General features: G+C 36.6%; 1 long non-coding RNA gene across 1 annotated transcript in view; it reads right to left on the bottom strand.

The window, feature by feature from the left end:
* Positions 1 to 1,750: 1,750 nt before the first annotated feature.
* Positions 1,751 to 23,611, bottom strand: part of LOC114939960 (uncharacterized) — a 43,878-nt gene continuing 22,017 nt past the window's right edge. Inside the window, exons 3-4 of the long non-coding RNA XR_003821367.2 lie at positions 21,252 to 21,329; positions 1,751 to 2,143 (exon numbers count right to left, since the gene is read on the bottom strand). This is a non-coding gene — a long non-coding RNA (uncharacterized LOC114939960). The remainder of the gene's footprint in view (positions 2,144 to 21,251; positions 21,330 to 23,611) is intronic.

Genomic DNA, 23,611 nt, shown 5'->3' with positions numbered 1-23,611 from the left:
CGTCCTCCTCTTTCCTTCCTCCTTCCTCGCTACACGCCGATAAATTTCCTCGCGCGCTTGTCAAAACGTTGGTGGGACCATAAATTTCATCCGGTCCACCCGAACCGGAGCGGGTTATTAACGCGCGACCGACATTTCGCGGCCACCAACGACCCCCGCAATAGCGTTGCTTCTCCGAGACCGGTACCAGCTAAGTTCACCGTCACCGACGGCGAAACACGAGCGGCACATCGTATATCACCTCGGCCTCTCCAATTTGCCAGGTGATTTTTACGAGCCGCCGCCGCACGCAGCTTTTACCGGGAAAACGTGACGAATCTATATCGCCGATGATTCCAATTTTCATATATATATATATTTCGTGTATTTAAAAAATAATATATATATATATAATAAAACACATGGAAGATAAAAATATTGAATTACAGCATATTATCTTGTCCTTTAGCGGTGAAAAAGAAAGAGAGAAAGTTTAATGCTTGCATTATCTCCAATATGCGTTCATCATAACGGATCGACTGAAAAGTTACCCACTATTGTAAGAGAGATCCGCAGAAGAGGAGAGCGTGCTCGAGGAATGCGAAGGATGCGCCCAACGTTCGGAGAAGCCGAATTTGTCCGGCTCGAGGATCTTTTAGCGCGTAAGGAACCGAGAAAGACGGGCGGGTTCTTCAGGCTCGAGGACACTCCGTCGTTCCTTCGAGCTGTCATGCGCCTGACGCGAGGCAAGGGTTTCCAAAGTGCCCGATAGTGTATCCCCGTACGGGTTCGAAAGAGTCGCGAGATGCCGGTGTTATTATATGGACACTGTATGAAGTTTCCTGCCGCGTCCGGCTGCTTTTCGTCAAAAAGAGAAGCCCGCGATACGCGTCTTTCGGACTTTTTCTTACGTTCGGTCCGTTTGACACTTGATAGCGCCAGGCGGGCCTATTAAGGCCTGTATTAGAATATCTATATGCGCGCAATATCTCTATACGTATATATAGAGACATAATACATGGGATGACGTAGGCAGACATGGACACGTGGTGCGTGCACGAGGGTATATGGATATAAGGGATACGAGGAGGCATCACGAAGCATTCTCCTCCTTCTTCTCTCTCCTCTTTTTCTTCTTCTCGTGACTTCGAGGAGTCGTTTCTTGCCGCCGTCCGCGTCCGTCAGATATGATCTTTCCCGTTTGATAAATCACTACCGGAAATTCCGACAAAAAAAATGTACATTGCTCTCTATCTCTCTCCTTCCTTTGCGCTCTAAATGTTTAATTGGTGAGTATTCGTTAGAATGTTCTTTTCCTCTTGAGGGAAAACATTGCTTTCACAGCTGATATCATATAGTCTTATTTATACTTACGTTTTATCCTGCGTGGAATCCTTTGTAATTTTTATTTATATATTTATTAGTATAAGGGTATATCTTAAAATATCTTAAATAAAAATGGGAAAATATATATATCTTATCCCACGCGCGTTTATGTATATTTATCATTTTATAAGGCGTTTTTATTATCTCATAATTTCGTATCGAAACCAATAATGCAATCTCGGTAAAACTTTATTTTTTTCTAGCAGAAAACGACATTTTTGGTAAGATTATTAATCATTCTATATATTTTCTTATATATAAGTTAGCTGCATATATATTTATTTACATTGTCCTAATTAAAAATAAATCCATACATACTTTTATTTCAATAAGTTCTTTTATATAGATTTTATGTATAATAAGCTAATATTAATCATATATAATATATACTATTATGTATTTTAATTTTCTAAAAAACTTACTATTTGTGTTGCTTCCATTTTTCTTCTTCGAGCTTAACGCGATCAAGGTCCCGTTGATACTTGAACAAAATCAGCTTTCACAATGATCTCAGAATCATATCTATCTGTCAGTTCATTGTGAAAACCAGTTTTGTCTTAATTGCCCCGGCGATGACTCCAATTTCATCGTAGCTCGATAGCATCGTCCAATCCGTAAGACGATATGGTCCAAGATTTATTAATTAGGAATGATACGTTAAGCTTAATAATCTGGAATTACATAAAAGATTTTTTTTTCTACAGGAAGATTTTCTACAATTAAGATTTTCCGCAAGTGCTAGGTGTTCTTCGTGTTGCTCCATTTCCCGCGCACGGTCCTGAAAAGAGAAAAAATCATCAGTTGCGACAAACTAGAAAAGAATAAGAGAGGAGAGAGAAGAGAATAAAAGAAAAGCAGAAAGGGGGCTTCTTTCTTTGCGCCGTTCACAGCTTTCACTTCTGCGGATTTTTAAAGTGGGGCGCGACGGATGGCCGATGCCCTCGGGAAAAAGAGACGTTCTTACCGGGCCTCAAATTTCTGTGAACGTCCTAAAATAACAGGCAGACGTGTGCCAGACGTTGCCGAAAATCGTAATTTCGAGAATCGGTCACCCTTCGTGACCGCCACCCTATTTCGTTTGTCTGTTTGTGTCTTAAGCTACCTTTTGAGGAGAGAAAGGAGAATGGCAAACGATGCATTTGTTACGAAATGTTTCCTAAATAATAAATTCCTCAGCCTCGTGCGTGTCACGTGTTACATCGAACTGTATTGATTCCGATAATGAGTCAGCTAAGGTTTTCTAAGAGAGGAATCGCAGAAATTAGATTCAAGTGGATTACTGTGCGAAAACATTTGATTCTATAAACTGTCGTCTTTCTGAGATTTGAACGAGAAGGAACTGAGTACTTGTCCGCCGTCAGTATATCTTTAAGAGATCATTAGAAAATGTGTCGATAGATTGGGCTAACGGTAATGTTCGCCTCTGAAGAGTCTGACGAAACAAATGTTAATTCCGCAACATAATATATAAAGCAAAAATAAAAAAAATTATAAAATGTAAAGAAATCAAAAGAAAATTAATTAAAATTAATTTTCGTAGCAATAATGAAAAATAGAACAATTAAAAATGCGTCGACGTAAAGATGGAACTTGAAAATCCGTATACTTATTATTTATCTATAGCAAATTTTTGTATTACCGAGTTGTTACCGAGACATTTTGACATCTTTAATGAAATTATGGTAATATTTGAGAATAAATTGACGTTCTTGGAGTGTGAGACGCATCACGGAAAGCGGTGTCGCTGGACAGGTCAAACATCACACGGACCGAACACGATGACCTCGAGGAATGCGGGGAACGATGATCAGTGATATTTAAACTCTCCATCGGTCCTTAATCGACAGATCTACTTGGGAGGTTTTCATCGTACCAGCGGGGAATGTTATAAGGCGATTTAAAAATCGCTGTTTAATATCCACGCGCGCAGAGGAATAAACGTTTCTTACATAAACGCGTATTATCGCGTGTCTGTTAATTCCTTAAATGTTCGCAGCAATGCGGCACCTGCGCATTCTTTAACACGAAGGTTACTCTTTTGCTATTTCTCAATTTAATTATAATAATTATTTCGTAACCGTAATTTTCATTTGATTGGCTCTATCGTAAAAAATCAATTATATTAATAATAATTTAATTGTAATCTTCCTTGAAAAGAGGGGGATAGAATATCTTTTTTTTACACGGAGAGAATTTTCTCTTAGAAATTTACTCTAAAAATCATGGTAACCGTGACGAGACAATATTGGAAGAATTTTATAAGAGTTTCTCTGATTGATATTTAACTACATAAAAATATTAATTTGTACATAATAAAATTAATCAAACATATTTTATACTTTATTGGTAGATAATTATATAATATTATATAATACCGTATTATATTCCACGATTGCCATGATTTTCAGGGTAAATTCTAAGAGAAAATTCTCTGTGTATAAATGCTATAGAATACAGACTATTTGTGCGAATTAAGTTGATTAGTCAATTTGCCAGGCTTTAATCCATTAAAAAAAATTAGTCTATTTTAAGGACTTAATTCTTTCTCGCATATGAACGGATACAAAGTGAAGGCGGATAAAGAAACGCGATTTTACGATTCTTCATGGTTTTGCTATTGGACAGTAAACGTTCGTAAGGGTCCATCGCGGTATATATATATTATTTTATACGTGCTTTATCGGTCTGCCGATAACGGCACGGCGGCAGTTACACGGAGTCCTGATAAAGATACGACGCGACCTCGCGACCCGATGGTCATATATATTCCATGGAAGAGAACGTCGGCGAAAAGAGGAGCAACGAGCACACGAGGATTTGATCTTTTAAAGAGACGTATCAGAAGCTGTCCTTAATTAATGACGATTGAGAATCGTGATCATTGCATTCTCGATAATCATTAGTGATTATGCAACATTGACGAATCTTCTGTTTTACAATCGGTTTTAATTTGGATGTTATCTTAACAGATAAATTTTATGTAAAATTCAATGATCGTCAAGACAGTCAATGACCTCTCTCTTTCTTTTTCTTTGTCCGCGAAAATGTTTTTCGAGGAATGAAAAAAAGTTAATTTCGAATTTCTTACCGAATAATCTACGACTGGACAGACTTTTTGGGGACCAGGACGTTTACGAGACTGTAAACGAAACGTCGAGCTGTCATCTGATATAGTTTCTTGAACGGTGTTCACTGTTTTCCATTCTGTATATTTCTGGAATAGCGGAGGAGGCACGTTATAAAAGAGGGAAATACGACGTATCGATATCTCGTAATAGCGGGCACCGCCGACCGGTTCGCTCGCTGATTACTGAATCCTTCCGAGAATCCAACCGCCGCTTTTATCTAATTAACGCGGTCAGATCGGCCAAGACGGTCCTGAGCGATCGTAAAACTTAACGAGCGAAGATCGTAATGTACGTGCGAGAAGTTGCCCGGCTGTTATCGAGATTGCGTGTTATCTCGTTGCGAAACGTTGCTTGATATAATCGTCTGTACGAATAACCGAAAGGATTGCATCGCAGAACGATTATTGGAATAATTCTTAAACGTATTTCGAGCCAATATGTATATATGCAAATTAAATTATTCGGATGGATAAATCCACTTCCGTGGGTTCAAACTTTTGCTGCTCTTCTGCTAAGAATAATTGTTACAATTTTCATTTGTAGAAATAAAATTGAATACATGTAATGGCATTGCATAATAATTAATGCATATAATGAAAAAAAATGTAAGAGTTGAATAGATATTTTATATTGTGATAAACAGATAATAATATAAGAAATACGAAATAAATAATAAAACAGAGAAGAAAAAGGTATATATATTTGATAGTTAATTACTTATATATGTAATAAACGCGGGAAATTCATATATAATGTTATTAATCATGTTATTGTTTAAATAACAATACATTTATTTTTTATCAATGGAAGAGAAATTTAAAAAAATTATATTTATTTCCAATAATTATAAAATATCAATTCTCATTCAAGAACTTACGCGGTTCTTTAAAAAAAGGAACGTCGCGGCTCTTTAAAAAAAGGAACGGCGCGGCTCTTTAAAGAAAATAATAATGACTACCATTGATCGACAAGTGATCTCAGGGGAAACAGCCGGTATACTTATCTAAGGATACCTTATACCGACAGCAGAACTCAAGTTATACCGATTGTAAGTAGTGTGATCTCTACATGGTCATCCATATTCTTCATGCAAGTTCTCTGTGTTACCGACTACATATTTTGCATAATCCAGTCCATGCTTGAATATGCAGAATATGTTGTAACTCATTGTCAGTGCAAAGCAAAGAAAAAATTATTATACAAAAGTTTACCAAGCTAATTAAATTCCTAACATAAACTTTATGATGCAACGAGTCATGTTTCGCACATTTGAAAAAAAAAAAATTGAAGACAGCATCAAATTTATATGAACAATTTATATAAACGTAGATAAATATTTTTTATCACAAAAATGTATAAATATATAAGTATTTATACATTTAAAATATTTTTCCTTTAGAAATAGTCTATTCTTTATTGCCTTTGTAAAAGTTTGAAACCGATAGACTCTCGAGTTATAAAATCTTGACATTTTGGTTTGCATGCGCATATATAATAAAAAAATAATTCTTATATTTATTCATGATACAATAATACACATGGAGAGAATTTTCTCTTAGAATTTACCCTGAAAATCATGGAAATCGTAGGACACTATGGTATTGGAAAAATTTTATAAGAGTTTCTCTTTTCTCTAATTAATATTTACCACAATAAGAAATATTAATATGTACATAATAAAATTAATCGAACCTATTTTATATCTTATTGTGGTAGATATGAATATTTTTATTGTGGTAAATATTAATCAGAGAAACTCTTATAAAATTCTTCCAATACGCATATATTGTCTCACGATTATCACGATTTTCAAGATAAATTCTAAGGAAAAAAATGTTCTCTGTGCAAGATTCTAATTTTTTGCGTTCGCGTCATCAAGAGAGCTGAGCTCATCGAAATTTATACCGGTTTTTAATCTCGCGCGAACAGCCTCGTGCGAAAGGGCGTAGTAAGCGGAAGAGGCGTAAAAGTCATTCAGTCCAGCGGCAAGCCATTGATAGAGGCGACGAAGCGAGGTCAGCTATTTGTACGCGTGACAGACCCCTCCGGAGAATCTCGCACGCACGCACGCACGCACTTGGGTCGGGTCGGGTGTATACGTGCGTGACACATCCGCGTCGCGTTGCGTGGCGCGAATCGATTCCGGAGCTCGATACAGTGGTCGAAAAAAAATCCGACAAAAAAAGATATTGGGAGATTATCCGAGTCTCGTTAGAGACCGCGATCGTTATTCACTCTTGATACATCACGCGTCTTCTCTTCACGATAGATCGCCTTACACGAACGTTTACACAGCTGTCGAATCGTATTGATATCTGGAAGATAGAGGATTTTCTGCTGTCTTTCATTTTTTTGTATGTAACTTCGTTTATTTGCGATTATGACTATTCTGCTTATTATATATGTAGAGACGTAACGTTAAACGTTTGATTAAAAAAAGATTTTAATTTTTTAAATACGTCTTTTAAATATCTCTCTTGGACTTTTACGTCATTTAGGAGATTAACATCATTTGCAAGTCATGTCACTTTTCGTTAATTATTTTTATTTAATTTTGTGTAAAATTCGAAGTTTACTATTAATAGGTATATTTTTAATCCGAGAAAATTAACCTTATACAAGAAAGCTGTTACACCACTTGTATTTAAATTTTAAATATACGATAAAAAGTATATAAAGTTTTAAAAGAATGGAAATTTTATACTATCCATTATACTTTATCGATATCATAAAATATACGTTATTTGCGAAAAAAACATAATAACATGCAAAAGATGGAAGATTTAATCGTAAAAGGAAGAGTAAATTTTTTGTCCTCAAATAATACAAATTATTCGACACTTAATAATTTTTCTTCATAGACAGATTATAAGATAGGTGAGTATCGGTACTCGAGATATAATGCGTATAACGTGTGGATACTCCTTAATTTTTCCAGCGAGACCGGACACACACAAGGCGAAGCAAAGGTCGATATTTGAGCGTTACAGTCTCGCAAATGTGACACGTCCCGAGATCGATTTGCATACAATGGAGGCGCTGGGCATTCAATATGGTTCGGAGAACATCTCGCGCGGCAAGCATGCGCGGGTAACGAGCGATTAAAGAAACATTAACGCGTTACAAAACCGCATTGAAAAAAAAGGCGGCGCGTTGATGTCATCGCCGAGTCGCAATCGTGAATGCCGATTAAACGAATGCCGTGTGCGTAGGGCATGCGATCATGAGATCGGAGGGATGGACGACCTGGGGTTGGTGTACGTGTACCACGAGGCAGATGTTTTTCATGCAAATCCTATCGTGCGGAGCGGAGCACCTTGACAAGGCTGCCGTTATTCTTGAATTTATTTCTCACGTGGGGAGTTGAAAATAAGTGGGTGAACAAGAAGCAATATTTATTTAAGTAGTTCCCTTCGTATTTACTTTCTCAATTCAACTTGAAATTGAGTTTTTCTTACTTTTGCAGACCGGATTTCTTTTGAGAGGTATATACAATGAAAGATTTATCCTTGTCGTAGTATGAAGTAAAAAAATTGATACGATTGACATTCATATAATTCAATTTCACGTCTGACATTCTTATTGTCATATTAAGTAATACTCCGTCGTCTCCGTTTCCAAAAATCTTGCAAGAATTGATAATGAATTAACAAAAAAGTGGAGAATCTGAATTTTAACAAAATTTTAGTTTGAGAATTATAATAAAATTTTATGTCAAATATTAAGGTCATATAATGACGAAAGACATGTCTAATTAAGATTTAATTTCGCGCGGGTGAACTATTTTTTATTATATTCTTATAGAATACCGATGGTAACAATAGAAAGACCTAACGATAAAATATCGATAAGATATCAAGTATTTGTTTCCCTCCTCCCTCTTCTCTTTTTCATAATTTATTCAATTATTGTGAAACGATATCGTTGCAAGCAAGTCGATAGCTACCTGCGGGGACGTCATGGAGAAGAGCCTTCTTCCCGATTGACGTAATTTGCTCTAAACTAACTTACGATCAATAGAAACTTCGTTGCACGAAGGCCGAGATATCGAACTATGTTTGCTCGCCCTAAAATTATCTGCTATACGAAATAGGCTAAAAGAAAATTACTCCAATTAAACGAAATATTTCTATAAACGTGTAAACGAGTGAGCGAACAGAGATACAATTTATGTCGGCGATTATTTCGAATAAGGCTGACTTTTCTTTTACTATTTACGACAATTTCGACAATTATTGATTATTGGATGTGTTGCATCTTTTATTTTATTTCTTGATTTAACCAACCTTTGACTTTTCAACTACAACTTTGGCAAACTCTTGCGAATAAATTTCTTACATTTTTATTTATTTTTTTTTTATTTCAGAAGCTTTTAGAATAGGAATATTACTTTTTTGTCATCAATTTACGAGATTTCGATTCGTCATAAAATAAATAAATAGAACGCTTGCAATTGAATTGTTTGACATATACGTGATCATTCGGGATATACTTGCGTGATATACTACAGTAAGAGAATCGAGCACGTGCGACAACATGGTCTCTGCAAGGGGCTGCTGAACTTTTCGTTCCTCGTGGTCGACGTGTTTCGGCAACGACCGGGTTACCACCTATACTTTCGTAAAAGTTTGCTAAACTTCGAGCGACACGTGGCGCACGTATATTGCCTGTATACGTAATTCACAAATTAAACATATACAACTGTACGAGAACGTTTTTTTTTTTTACATATCTTTCTAACATAATTTAATCTAGTGTTAAGTGAAGTAATTTTTTTTTTATTGTATTAATCTCTGTACTGTATTTCTTCTCTATGTATATCTAGATCACTTGATGAAGACTCAAAGAAGGGTCGAAACGTTGTGATTTAATAAATAATATTTGCCAGTACGGTCGAGAGAAGAGTTTTACTTTTTTAAATTCTGTCTGGCTATTCTCAAATATCTACGTTTTTATGAGCTTCTCTGATTAATATTTTTATCATTATAAAAAAAATATTAATATTTGTCACAATAAAATATCGTTTGATTAATTTTACTAAAATATATAGTAAAATTTCAATAATTTTAAAATATGTTAAAAACTGATGATTCTTTAAGTGTGTTAAGTAGAATAGATGCCAAAAAAAATAAGAAACATAAAATATTTTATACAAATTTTACAATATACAGCATGGTAATTTTCAATTTATTACCAAACGTGATAAAATTTGTAGTTAATTTTGCTGTAAAATCTAATGAAAAATTCTCTCCTGGTATAAACTTTTTTCTATAAAAACCACCCTCTTGTATCTTTTCTAACTCTTAACGATAATTAGCGACAATAATGTCAAGACATTAATGACCATCGCATCTATATACTAAGCGATTTAAATATCGCTGTTCATAATCGAAAGAGCTTTCAGAAGTTTTCCTTGTATTTTTCCGACAATCTACGCGCGTGTGGGATTGATTCAACAATTTCTTCAACTTTTCCGCATTTTTTATGGCTTCTCCGACTCGTTTTTCCTGGTTTAATAACGCGCGATAGGAAGGCAATAATATTGCTCATTGATTATGCGAATATCGTCACGATGAACGTATGCAGCTCCGACAAACACACATAAGACGACACGACGCGACGCGTCATCTTTCTATTCTCGGCGCGGTTAATTGTTCTAATTAAGAGGATCGCAGCTCCGGAATAACTCGACGGTTTATATTTGTCCGACGACACGACCGACGAGCGTAGTTCCCATGTCGCTTCACGAGGCTATTTTTCCACGATCCAGTATTATATTTCGAGAACGACATTGAATCCTGCTTAATCTTTGTAATGGAAAGTCACTGGTAAAGAGGAAAAGATGGATATGTGTTGATAGCGGTTATTAATACGCGAGATGTTTTAAGCATTACGCTTTTAAGTGCAAAACATATTATGACTTTTTATTTTCAACCTTCTCGTTCTCAAAGATTCATTCTCAAGATTGTTCTATGCACGTACAAATTTTAAGAGCCTTCAACTATAGTTTGTTTAAATATATTTTATTAATTAAACTTAAATTAATATACATAAAGTTGTCATATAATATTGTATTTGCTTTCGGAACTCACTTCGGCAGAAATCGCGGCGCATCAGAGCGGCGCGATTTCTTTTCTTCGTTTACGCGATCTGGTTATCAACGGGGAGTTCGAGGAGAAAAATAGACGAAATCGCGGACAAAGTGCGAACGACCGCGGGGTGTCCACGGAGAAGACGACTAATGAAACGAGCCCGGAAGAGGGAGAAGATGGAGAAAGCCGTAGGGGACCGATACACCATCACTCCGCAAAGTGTGAAGTATGCCGCTCTCGGGCAAGAAGATAATCGGAGGATGAAGAGCCGATAGGAAGTCGAGTGAAGAGGGACGACAAACGCATCCTGGATCTCTCCCTGCAGCAGGAACGAATTTCGCGATAAAATGGAAATGATTCGCGGAGAGACGGGAATTTCGGGAATTTCGCGAAATTTATGCTCGGGATATCTTCATCGCGAGGATCACCCGATCCGGTTGAGGAACAGGGCGCCAAAGTGATATGACGATGAGAGAAGGAGTAGGGCAGAGACGAAAGGGCAGCCTATCAAGAAGGACTCTCCCTGCCTTTCTCTCTCTTTCTCCGTTGAAAGAAACGAGTAGGAGTAAGAAGCGGAGGAGAAGAAGAAGGGGAAGGAGGAGGACGACCACCTATACAAAGATCTACACGACCAGTGGGAATGGAATGCAGGTACGAGTCTAGTCCTCTGCTTCACTCCCGCCTCTTTACCTTCTGACCAGCCATCCTTCCGTCCCTCCTCTTTCTTCCCGTCTTCACCAGCCACTTTTTCTTCTGCTTCTTCTTACTTCTTCTTCTATGCCTCTCTTTGGCATCCACTGCCGACCACGATGTTGCTTACCGAATCATCACCGTGTTCTACCTTTCTGCTGGTTTCACCATTTACTACTACATTACTGTGCGCGTCTGTTGGACTACTACTACTATTACTACTGCTTTCGACTGCTGCTGCTGTTGCTGCTACTGCCGCTAAGCTACTACTATGTGTGCACACGCAGTCTCTCGTTATTATTTGCGAATGCTCTCTTCGTTTCTATTTCCAATCAATCGATTAAGAACCATTTATATTACATTTTTATTTCAATTGTATCATTCTTTTATAGAGAGAGAATTTTCTCTTAGAATTCACCCTGAAAATCATGGTAATCGCGAGTAGACAATATGGTATTGGAAGAATTTTAAAAGAACTTCTCTGTTTAATATTTTTACCACAATAAAAAATAGTAATATCTATCTATCATAAGATATAAAATATGTTCGATTAATCTTACTATGTACATATTATTTTTTCTCGTGGTAAATATTAATCAGAGAGATTCTTATAAAATTTTTCCAATAGCATATCGTCCCACGATTACCATGATTTTCATGGTATAATATTGATCATGAAGTATTAATAGACAATCAATTTATTTAAATTTTTCGTTTACTGCTTTTCTAAGGTAGAACGAAAGAGTAGGATCTCGGTACAATAAAATTCTTATATAAATAGAACCTACACTGAAAATAATCCATGTACTTTTACATGGAAATTACTAGCTCAGAACTGGAAAAGTTACTTGCTTATCATTGTAATTTTTTTCCATTTGTTTTAAAGTGAAAATACAAGTATTTATCTATTTTATTTATAACATTATTTTATAGCATTTATACATTCCTAACATTTCCTATGTGTAATTACATGTTCAGTGAAATATTTTTAATCTTGAAAATATTTAAGAATATATTTCATATAAAATTACATACAATCTGTAATCTTCCATGTAAGTATCAATATTGCATGATTATGCTGGGTCGGAAAAAAACCTAGCTTAATCATGTAATTTTACATAAATATTTTTTTCAGTGTATCAAATTCCTCCGCAGAATCCGTAGATATGAGAAAATAGTGGTTGAAAGTAGGAGTAAAATTTCAGGTAAATTCTAAGAAAAAATTGTCTCCGTGTATAAATTTGAAGCAAAAAATGTGTTATTTTCGCGAAAAATTCCGAATCGATCAAACGATTTCGTCAATTGGGTCGAACCAACCGCTCGAGTTCGAAGTTTTCGAATTTCTGTTTCTATTTCGATCACGCAATTCTGAGCTTTGCACGCTACACACGGCCTGGAATGCGGTCGACGTGCGGCCCTGTCGAAGGAGAGAGACGTAGAGGCAACCGAGAGCCGTACCTAGCATCAACGCGTCGTTGCGTGCTCGTCTCGCATCGCGGCTCGTTAGTTTATAGCCCGTGCGAGCCCGCGGACAGTCACAGGCACCTCTGATAACCGGCCATTTATTTGTCCCGAATATGTTTAAATGTACCGCACGTTCACGGCGAAGAATCCCGAGAAAAAATGACGCGCCCTGCGCGTTTACGAGGGAGGGAAAGAAAGAGAGAGAGAGAGAGAGAGGGGCAATCGTATGGTAATTTCATGATGAATGACGTGATCGGCGCCACTCAAAGAGTCGTGTATACAATCAGAAGACGCCGCGTTGCACATTCTTGAACGTCGTTCTCGGAATGCATTTGATAAGAATGACTATCGTCTTTATTGCGCGGCACTAACGAACGAAAATTCAAGACGTTCGTAATTCTTAACGAGACGGCAGGATTTCATTTTAACATTTTTTTGTTACGAGGAATTATTTTATTTTATCGTTAATCGTATCTATGCTAAAGTATTTGTATTTGATTCAAATAAAAAAATCATTAAAGTGCACCTATAACTAATTCATCGTAAAAGTCGAAAACACATTTAACGTTTTTGTTCCTCGTTAATTATAAGTCATGGCAAATACATCTAATTTGTAAATGATAAAATTGCTGAACGCGCGGGACATGAGCAATGCTCGGAATCCCGGCGATCTATACATCATCAGGGTTAAGAGGATTAAGGCAATTTTGCCTTTGGAGAGGTGTATTCACGACGCGAGAAAGAGAGTCGACGCCAAGTGCGCGATGGCACTTTTACGATTTCAATCGTATTAAAATGTGTTTTCGAGGACTCGCCGCGGCGCGAATAATTGTGCCGATAAAGGGGACGTGACGAGATATCCTCGCTCGTTTAACGCATTCCGACGCGTATACGCAAGCGTATATATGTATATTTTTCACTGCGATTGCGCGCTCTCGTAGACGATGCCTTTGACGCTTCTCGAACGAAAGTGCAACGCGGACGAGACATTACGCGCGCGCGCACGTGCGAGATAAACTGCAACAGGATGCCGACCGCCAGCAGGACTCGTCTCTGTCGGGTTGCGTCTGGTATTATCCCCGGATGCCGCTTGGTACATTGCACTTGTAAGCACATAGCCGAAGCATGAGGCCTATGCATGCGTGTCGCGAAACAGCTTTGTTAACTTGCACCGTTGACATAATCCGTTCGATATTAATTGCATCGAGAAACTTTTATTTTACACGCTTGAGAAGTATACAAAATTGCGGTTTAAATAGAAGCTGCTGCAATAGCAATCTGTTAGTTATGTGTTTTGAGTATGAAGCAAGTTCTCGTCAGTTTTCAAGTATATTGTATCTCGTGAATATATATATATTATCGTAGATAATAATCTTGATCTATTTTACACAACCTTACGAAAGTATGTAACCTGCGAATATTTTTGGGAAGCACGCGTTTGCAATCGAGGTTTGTGGAACGCGAAAACAAAATGACGCTTTATTTCGACATTGTAGTGTGACGATCATATATATAAAACTAGGTAAATTGCCTAGGTGACTGATATTTATTCGGTCTGAAAGATGGAATAAAACGTGTTGCATTAAATGTAAAGCGAGAAATATATACGCGAGTTATTTTATTCGCGTTTTTTAGCGTTTGACGTTAAAGCATTTCATACTCTGGCATAATAACATGCACAATTTATCGCTAGATGAGCTTGCTTCATCGCCCTATAAGCATAAATCGCCAGGAAACATTTTTGCGTATAGAAAATGGATAATACCTGGAAATGGAACAACAGAGAATTCGAAGAGCTTCAATTATCGATTCGTCGTGTTATAATTTATCGATAATCTACATGAATAATGGGACACGCTCATCTTCGTATACCAATGCCTATACTAATATGTCACTGTCAGTCTATGCAGTTTTTAAAAGGTAGACGACGATCGTTGCATAATTGATTAGATCCAATTTACGTACACCGGACTTTGTGTTTCTACTACTATTATATTAAATATTATATATAAGCTTCAACAATATTTTGCAGAACCGTTCTTTGTCTGTATATTAATAGAAGCATACAATAGATTCTTAAAGATTTAAATAATAGCACCAATGTTTTTTTTTAATAATAGAAAAGGTGATACGTCTCGTAAAGTTCCGTAGGTGTTGCTGAAAAAATTCCGACTGCCGATCATCTTTAAATCGTATATTTCTTCTATTCGTAATTATTCATGAACTTTTCGGAGGGAATATTTTCAAAGCCATCGACATCGGCATCAGAGAAAACGAGTCAGAGCGGAACGACGGAAAAAACTGAAAGTAAAAAAAAGCAAAATGAAATTGTTCGTTTCGGATATGGTAAAACTCTGAAGAACTTTCACGGAGAGAGGTCTTCGACTTCTTCGCTTGCACAGCACCCCGGATCACGAAGATCGATCGTTGCTATTCGCGATCGTTAGCACGGGTCACTGCATTCGGGTCGAAGGAAGTCGAAGTAGAATCGAAGTAGCCGCCAGAGGTTCTCAGAAGAAGTTCCGCCGTATCATTTTGCTCTAGATCGCGGATTTGTGAGTCGATGTCGCGATAGACTTGTTAAAAAAAAATAAGGACGAGCAAAATATACAAATTTTTCAAAATTTTATACCTCACAAAGTTTTCGTCTTTGAAAGTTTATATATGATTGGAAATTCAATCATTGGTTACGTTTTCTCGTGTACATTCAACAGGGATATTTTTTTCAACGAAATAAAAATTTGTTATCAGCTGTGTATTCTGTTGACGCTCGAGTGCGCGTAAAAATGTACAAACATTGTAAACGAACACGTGGCATTTTTAATGCGTCTGAATTCGAGGAGAAAACAAGCTACGAGACCTTGGCTTGGTTTCTTCGAGTTTTATTTCTTTTTTTCATAAGACATCGAGAAATGGTCTGAATCTTTTTCTTGTGCAGATAGATTGTAAAATCTTTTGTAAAATATTCGTAAAATTTTCACAGAAACTCGACAATACTTTTCGTGGAGTATCATTATTTTCCACATTCGAATAAATTTTGCACGCGTATCAACAACTCTATGAGATATTTCATAAGTAATCGGCAAGATTCTAAGCCGAATTCCAAGTAAACTTTTTTCGGGATAAAAAATCAGACTAAAGTTTTATTAATTTTACATTTAAAATAGAAAAAATTTCGCCAATTAATTTTAATTTCAATTACTTTAATAAGAGAGAATATTAATAAATTTAATATCCTCTTGAGATAAAAAGAGATTTCTTTATTTAAATAGAAACTTAAATTTAAGATTTAATTGTCAAAATATCTGATATTAATTTTCCGAAAATAACAATAAAAAAATGTATCTAACAATAAGAGAAGATTAGCGTTCAAAAGATGTGATGCTAACGTTTGTGATAAGATTTATGGAACTTATAAGCAGGAACATTGTTGCTTATATAAACATGCAAAGTGTAATCGCACACGGGTGAAGTCAATGCGGGTATTATTTTATGATTGCCAGCTTTTTACTACAATTCGCTGCATCATGACTATGAATGTTTACCGGAAACCTTTACCGGGTGTTCAACAGTTTTTTAATCATTATCATATATATGGAGGTACCCATAGTTTGCAAGTAATTAATGATTGCAAATAAGAGGTTTCTAACAAATCTCTCTCTCTCTCTCTCTCTCTCTCGTTTTTTCAAACGACAAAGAAAAAAAAATATAACAATGAATTCATATTTCTCGATCAATTTTATTCTACCTAATTTTATATTCAGAACTTAGAATTTAATTCACAGGATGTCAGATGTCTAATCTCCGAAAGAGGAAATATAAATGAGTATAAAATCGTGGCTTTTAATCTTTCATTTCAGATGGCCTGTGTGTCATCAGTATTTTAATTTCAGGCTTAGTTACGAAGAGGGACAAAGGTAAAAGTACCCATGAAACGAGCAACGTGTTTGTTGGGAAAGAGGCGTCTCCAACAAACTCTAGCTAAAACATTCGCCATTAAAGTCTAACGTGATAGAAGAGACCGGCGTCTTCTCATCTCGTAACCGCGTATATTTCTCGATTAGAAGGGCTTTCGTGTTTCGGAATGCACGTACGAGTATCGCGGCGCATATCGACAAGCTTGGTGTCGATCGCGTAATGGTATCGAGCAGGAATGCGCGCTCGATATATCGCGCGAGTAATGTACACGCGCGCGTGTAAAACGAGGCTTCATCGTAGATGTATATGCGTAACCGCACGTTAGTGCATCGCAGGCCGTGCGTGCACGTATATATGAGTGTGTGTGTGTGTGTGTGTATTAATGTGTATACACCGTCCATAGTCCCGGCGTGGGACCAAAGCGACTCAAAAAGTCGCACGGCGCGCAGCGGCTCTCAGACGACGCGACGTTAAGCTCGCCTTTAGGCATACACGGTAACTGAATTGAAGACTCATTCAAGACGAAACGCAGAGAGATATTATCTCCTGGCGACAAAGTCGACGAAGACGAGGCGAATAGAATCCACGTGCGATTGAAAAGCTCCGCGATTTCCGCGAGTTCTAATTTTCATTATGTCGCATCGAAAGGTATATACAGAGAGAATTTTCTCGTAGAATTTACCTTGAAAATTATGCTAATCGGAGGACAATATAGTATTGGAAGAATTAAGAGTTCTCTGATTAATTATTTACTACAATAAAAAATATTAATCACTATAATAAAAAAATATCACAATAAGACAAAAAAATACGTTCAATTGCTTTTAACATTTTTTATTATGCTAAATAATAATTAGAGAAATCCTTATAAAATTCTTCCAGTACCATATCCTACAATTACCATGATTTTCAGGGTAAATTCTAAGAGAAAATTTTCTTCGTGCTGTTCAATGATATTGAACATTAATGTTCAATAATTATTGAGAATTTTATATTTTTTTCTTTTTTATCGCGAAACGATTTAATGAAGTATATATTTTTTTAAACAGAATATATGTATGCACACATGTGCGTGGTAATGTGCCTGAAGAGACTAAAATCGACAGTCTTCGGACTGTCATGTTCTCTTCCTGTTATGCGGTCCCAAGAGTTTCAAATGCCTTGTGAAAAACATCCCGCGCTGTGTGCACTTTATTAGAAAACTTGTGTTAAAAGTATCGTTTTTCGTTCAAACTCAAGCCACAGAACGGTCAGGCAAAATAGCGAGTTTCCCCAAAATACTCAATGCATCGCTTAATGACGTTTGCCTTTCGAAAGAATTTGACACGACATTGTAATGGTACCTTTCTGAAATCCTTCACAAATATACCGACAAATATGCATAGAAATCACATTCGGGAATATATATGTATATATAATTTATTGATTCTCTCCCACGAAAAGAAAAATCCGAACATAAATCGCCGTCCCTTTTCGCTCTCGAGATTTCCACATGGACGGTGATTTTCGTAAAAAGGATTTATCTAAAATTCTGCGAACAGTTATTGAGGAAACAGCTTTTAGAGCTGAATGCTTTCCACATATTATATATGTGTGCGGACATATATGTTGCAACACGCAGGGATTTAAAGATTTCGCACCGAACCGAAGAAATATTTCAAACGAGCCATGGAACATATATGACAATAGAATCATTGGTTTGGGATATCCTAAATTTGTTAATGGAGATCTCGAATAGCCTCCAGATTTAATCGCTCTGCAATTTCGTTCTGTGGGGTTGTATTAAAGATAATTGTACCGGAAAACCGCAAACTCTAAGCGACTATAAAATAGCCCTTCGAAGATGTCATCTCACTGAATATTATCCATATTCCATATCTTGTTCTTATCAATAAGGACGCGATTCTGTAAATGTTTATTTTAATTCCCCTCGATCTCGCGCATTAAAATTCCCCGAAAAAAAAAAAAAAAAAAAAAAAACGCCGGAAGACGGCATCCTCGGATCGGCGAAAGGTCCGCGCAAGATCTCGTCGCGCAAAAATACAATAAGACTCGCCGTTACACCGGTGCGAAATCCGCTGTACAACGAGAGCAGCTGGTGGCGTCCCTTCGACACGAGGAGAGAAAGGAAGCGGCGTGACGCAGTAGAGAAGTTCGTAGCGAGGTTCTACTATACGCGAGAGGAGACCCTTCCTTTTCGGCGGTTTTCCGCTCTCGTTCCTTGTCGAGGCGCGATACGAGTGAAAGAAGAAGAAAGAAGGAGGGGGCCAGGAGAGCCCGAAAAATGGGGACCACGTCGCGGGCACGTGTCTCGACCAGGACATCTGCCGTTGAAAAGGACCCACTGTTACGTCCCCATTATATCGTTTACCTTAGTAGCGAGCCACCTCTCTTTCTCGCCCTTCTTCTTCTTCTTCTTCTTCCTCCCCCTCCTTCTCCTTCTTCTCTTCCCCCCATTTTTTTTTCCACACTGCTCGCTTGCCCTTCGTCTCCTTGTGTCTAGGAACAAGCAGCTGCCCTTTTCCCTATAAAGCGGACCTACGCACCTGCCCTTCGAGGAGGATGACTGTTAACCGGTCTCGGGGTGATCATCATGTGACGTATTGCCGACCGACGAGAGTAAAAAATGGGGTAACTTCGCTACCGAGATGATGCAACCGAAAGAAATGCAAAATTTGCGATTGAGATTTTCAACCCCTAGATCCCTATAGTGCTTGATAATGTAATTTTTCATATATAGTATATATTCTTGAAAAAATTCAAGAGAGAATCAAAAATTGAGAAATGTGCGCGTGAAAAAGTGTGTCAAATCCATCTGAGATCACATCTATAATTTCGAGACAGAATTCTATTTATAATTTTATACGTCACATATGTTAACACAGAAAATCGAAGTAAAATACACATAAAATACATATCGAGATATACATTACGCGGCATAATGCTTGCCACATGTATAAAGTATGCGGTACATAAAATCATAAATAGATTCCCGGTCTTGAATTTTGTCGCGAATTTATAGATCGTCCAAAGCCGGCTTTAAACATGTCCGCGTCACCGTAATTATTTTGCTGCGGTAATCCTTCGCAAAATAAATAGCAATTACGGCAAATCATCGTTTCGATCTGTCACTGTTGCATAACGACGACCCGGAAATTGCAAGACTCGGTATAGTAATACGTGCGGTCAAACGCGACACTCTCGTAAGTGACAAAATGTAACATCGCGAGGCGCTTCTATTCCGAGACGACGGACGTCGACCCGCAGACGACTCCCAGACTATACGGTAATAATCAGGATGAGGTGCTGGCGAAAGCCTTTCGCAGAAACGGGCCGAATGAGGGAGAATTTCGAGCCACATCCATCGTCAACATGTCGCGTCGCGCGCGAATATAAATCGCGAAGATTCAGCTATTCATCACTTCGGACAATATATCTCTCAATAAAATGCATAGATTAAATTTGTCTCCGTCATAGGCGCGTGATAATATTTCGCGTTCAAGTATACTCCTACATATATTTATATCAAACAGATACGATAATATTTTTGGAATCACATATAATGAGGCGATGCACTTTTTGATTAAAATTTAAATTGATATATGTATATGCAAATTGTAATTAGAAAATTTAACTCTATGCAACTGTATTGAGTTATAAAAAATTAATATTAAAATAATTACACGATATTACACAACCATGCGCACATATTTAATTAGCCATTGTTTCTCATTTAATAATAAATTTTGATTAATTAATTTTAACTCTCCTTTAATTAGTAAAGTAATATTATTTTTGATATATAATTAGAATGGGATAGAATCATCACGTGTTCCATCCTTTCATTTATAGTTATACATATATATGTAAATGATTAAAAAAACTATATATAACTGAAAATTTTATTTTTTCATTAAAATTATATTGATATATGTATATATTTTGGTTAGAAAAAAGAGCGCATTAGTTTTATACATATATAAATTGAAATTTAAAAGAATGCAAATATAATGGAACCTAAACATCACAATTATAAGTCCATTTATGACCATTCATTATCCATGTATATTAACGATATCACGATTCGAACTTACTGGGGTCATCAATAGCATCATTCCCCCTCATCCCGGATAAGAATTAAACAAATATTATTTATGATAGCCTACGTGACATATATCATACAATGCTCGTATAATCGTGAAAAGCACTATGAGTTATAAACGTTATGAGTTATAAAACTATTACCAGTAATTTCACCGTATTATTGCTTATTATTATCAGTACAACTTGTAACTAATGGCTATTTAATTTGTACGTATGTTACTAATGATTATCTAATAGCTAGTTATTACAGACTCGTTACATCAGTTTTCGTCAACCTATTTATTATAAATTTATATACGTCTTAGACACAGCAATTTGATTCAGTTAATCTCAAACAAGAAGCGTGAAATTATCTTAGACGCGATCACATTGCTCGAAAATCACGGAAGTTTCCAAAGCGTGATTCATGTGGATCACGCGTGTGGAACGTGTTTTTGTCTAGAAAAATCATTTCGAGATAATTATTCGACGAAAGCAAAATAAGACTTACCGCATCGCCATTCGAAACCGCCAGGGGGCCGGCCTCTTTTATACGCATACGTCACGTTGCACGCATAAAACGAGTAATCTGCAAGCAGACGAAAAAAAAGCAACAATTAGAATACAGGAATTAGAATTGGCAAATATGATAATTTCGCACTGCGTACACGGCGGTATCAAGAGCCTGCTACTATACTATGTCGAGGAGCTGAAAAGGGGCGGCATTGTCGTCATTAAGATTCTAACCGAGCTCGTCCGCTTTCGAATGAACGACCCCTCGGCAACGAAACGGCCGCGTGCACACATGCACACACGTATATATATCCATGCACGAAGTAATGCGCGCACGCACGAACGGAATACCTTGTAGGTACGAAAGGAAGCGAACTTCCTTCCTACGTCCGATGTCACGCGCACCATCGTTTATATAATCCATCCTGTGACGTCATGCTGTGTTTAATCCATTCATTACTGAACCGGCTCTCTGTCTCCGTCAGAGTCCGTCTCTTCTTTCCCACTCCGGTGCAATAAGCAGCGTTGCACACGCAGAAACGGACATTAACGAGCAGAAAAACGTTGTATGGATATACCATACTCTGGTCTCTCTTTAGAATGATGAAAAAACGATTTAAGAATTATGTGAGAGCTATTTAGCTTGAAAATGATATATATATATATATAATTTTGAGCTATCTATTCATGAGCGCGTTTGCTATAATTCTTAGGATAGAAGAGACACTCCAAACACCTATTTATATTCTGTTACTATAGTTTACTCGTAGAATTAATTACTATATTTTACATAAAATAACTTTATACAAAAAATTTCATGTATGCAGACATACAGGATATTTCAGAAATTGGCTAAACTTTAAGAACATTTTTTATATACTTTTATAATAATTGTTTAATATACTTTTCATAACTGTTTTTATCGTGTGAACAATGTTACAGTGAGAATATGATCTTCGAGTTTGGCTGCCTGTATCATTTCTAAAACATCCTGTATATTAAATTTTTTTGATATACTGTGTGATATCAAATTAACGCAAAACAAGTCGTTCCGGTAGATAAATTCACAAAAAAGTGAAATTTTTCGCTTCGGTAGATAAACATGAACGATAATGATTCTGATGCGAGCAGAAATCGATCTGCGGCAAGATCTTTTTCTGTACACTTTTGTTATTCGAAAAGAGGCCAGAACCTTTGGGATCTTGAATCTTTGATTTTAACGGCAATAAATATTTATGCTTTCGAGTGAAAAATATTTTAGATTTTACAACCTTTAAAAAATTGAGATTTCTTTTGGAGATCTTTCATTTTTATTTCCCCTTTATATTATTAAATTATAATTTATAAAATTGATTAAATTATTTGATGTATAACTAACTAATATAAATGCAAACTGCTAACTAATATAAATGCAATTTTGCATACTGACATGCAACTTTGAGTGCATGTTTTACTTTGCATATGCGTGTTATCAATTGATAAATCTATTATTATAACATAATTAACATTTTTAGATTTTAAGACTCATATATTCTTATAAAATAACACTTCTAAAAAATTATAAAGAAAAAAACGCGCATATTAAATAATGGAATTTTACAAAAAAGAATTACAGAAGAAATAATAACAACTTTTTGAAACCCGTTACATATTTATGTGTATACGGAATATAAGTGCAACAATGTAATAGACTCGGACAGGATGTTACGATACGAGAAGAGAGTTCAAAAGAAACGTTTCGTAAGAGAGACACAGTTCTATTTTCAGTATCGCTGCACTTGCTAGAGTATGCGTGAGGAATATATATCTGCAAGCCCGCAATGAAATAACATATTCCGTGTCTTCGCTCTAGCATTACAACCTTCACTTACAAGCGTTATTAGCTCCTATATGCGTTGCGCAGTCATGGCACGAACGCAGCATTAAGCCGCGTTCATTCTACCCACAATGATCCTTATATTATTCATCACTTATCACTGTAAAAAATAATATATTTAACAATAACAGCGTATGTCAAAAATATTTCTTGTATAATTCCTTGTAATCGAAAGTACTTGACAATTTTTAGTATTCAAGTTTCGAACTCGCGGTAGATAAGTTTGTCGATTTATGGCCAATTCTGATTGTCACATGGTGAATGCGTATTATGTAAATCGTATTTTAATATATTATTTTATCAGGGATCGCGGCAGTGTGTACGCAGCTTGCGACGGTGATGGCGACAACGTGTGTGGCGGCATAGCCAGTGGGCGGATACCGGCATGGCAAACGATTCCGATAGAAGGTACCGCGGTGTACGTACTCGCCCGATCGGCGTGCACGCAACGGAATTTCACCTTACATTGAAAGGATAATTGA

Source organism: Nylanderia fulva, unplaced genomic scaffold (assembly GCF_048542155.1).
Source record: "Nylanderia fulva isolate GAGA-0341 unplaced genomic scaffold, ASM4854215v1 Scaffold1, whole genome shotgun sequence".
Lineage (NCBI taxonomy): Eukaryota > Metazoa > Arthropoda > Insecta > Hymenoptera > Formicidae > Nylanderia > Nylanderia fulva.
This window is presented reverse-complemented; position numbering and strand designations above follow the sequence as displayed.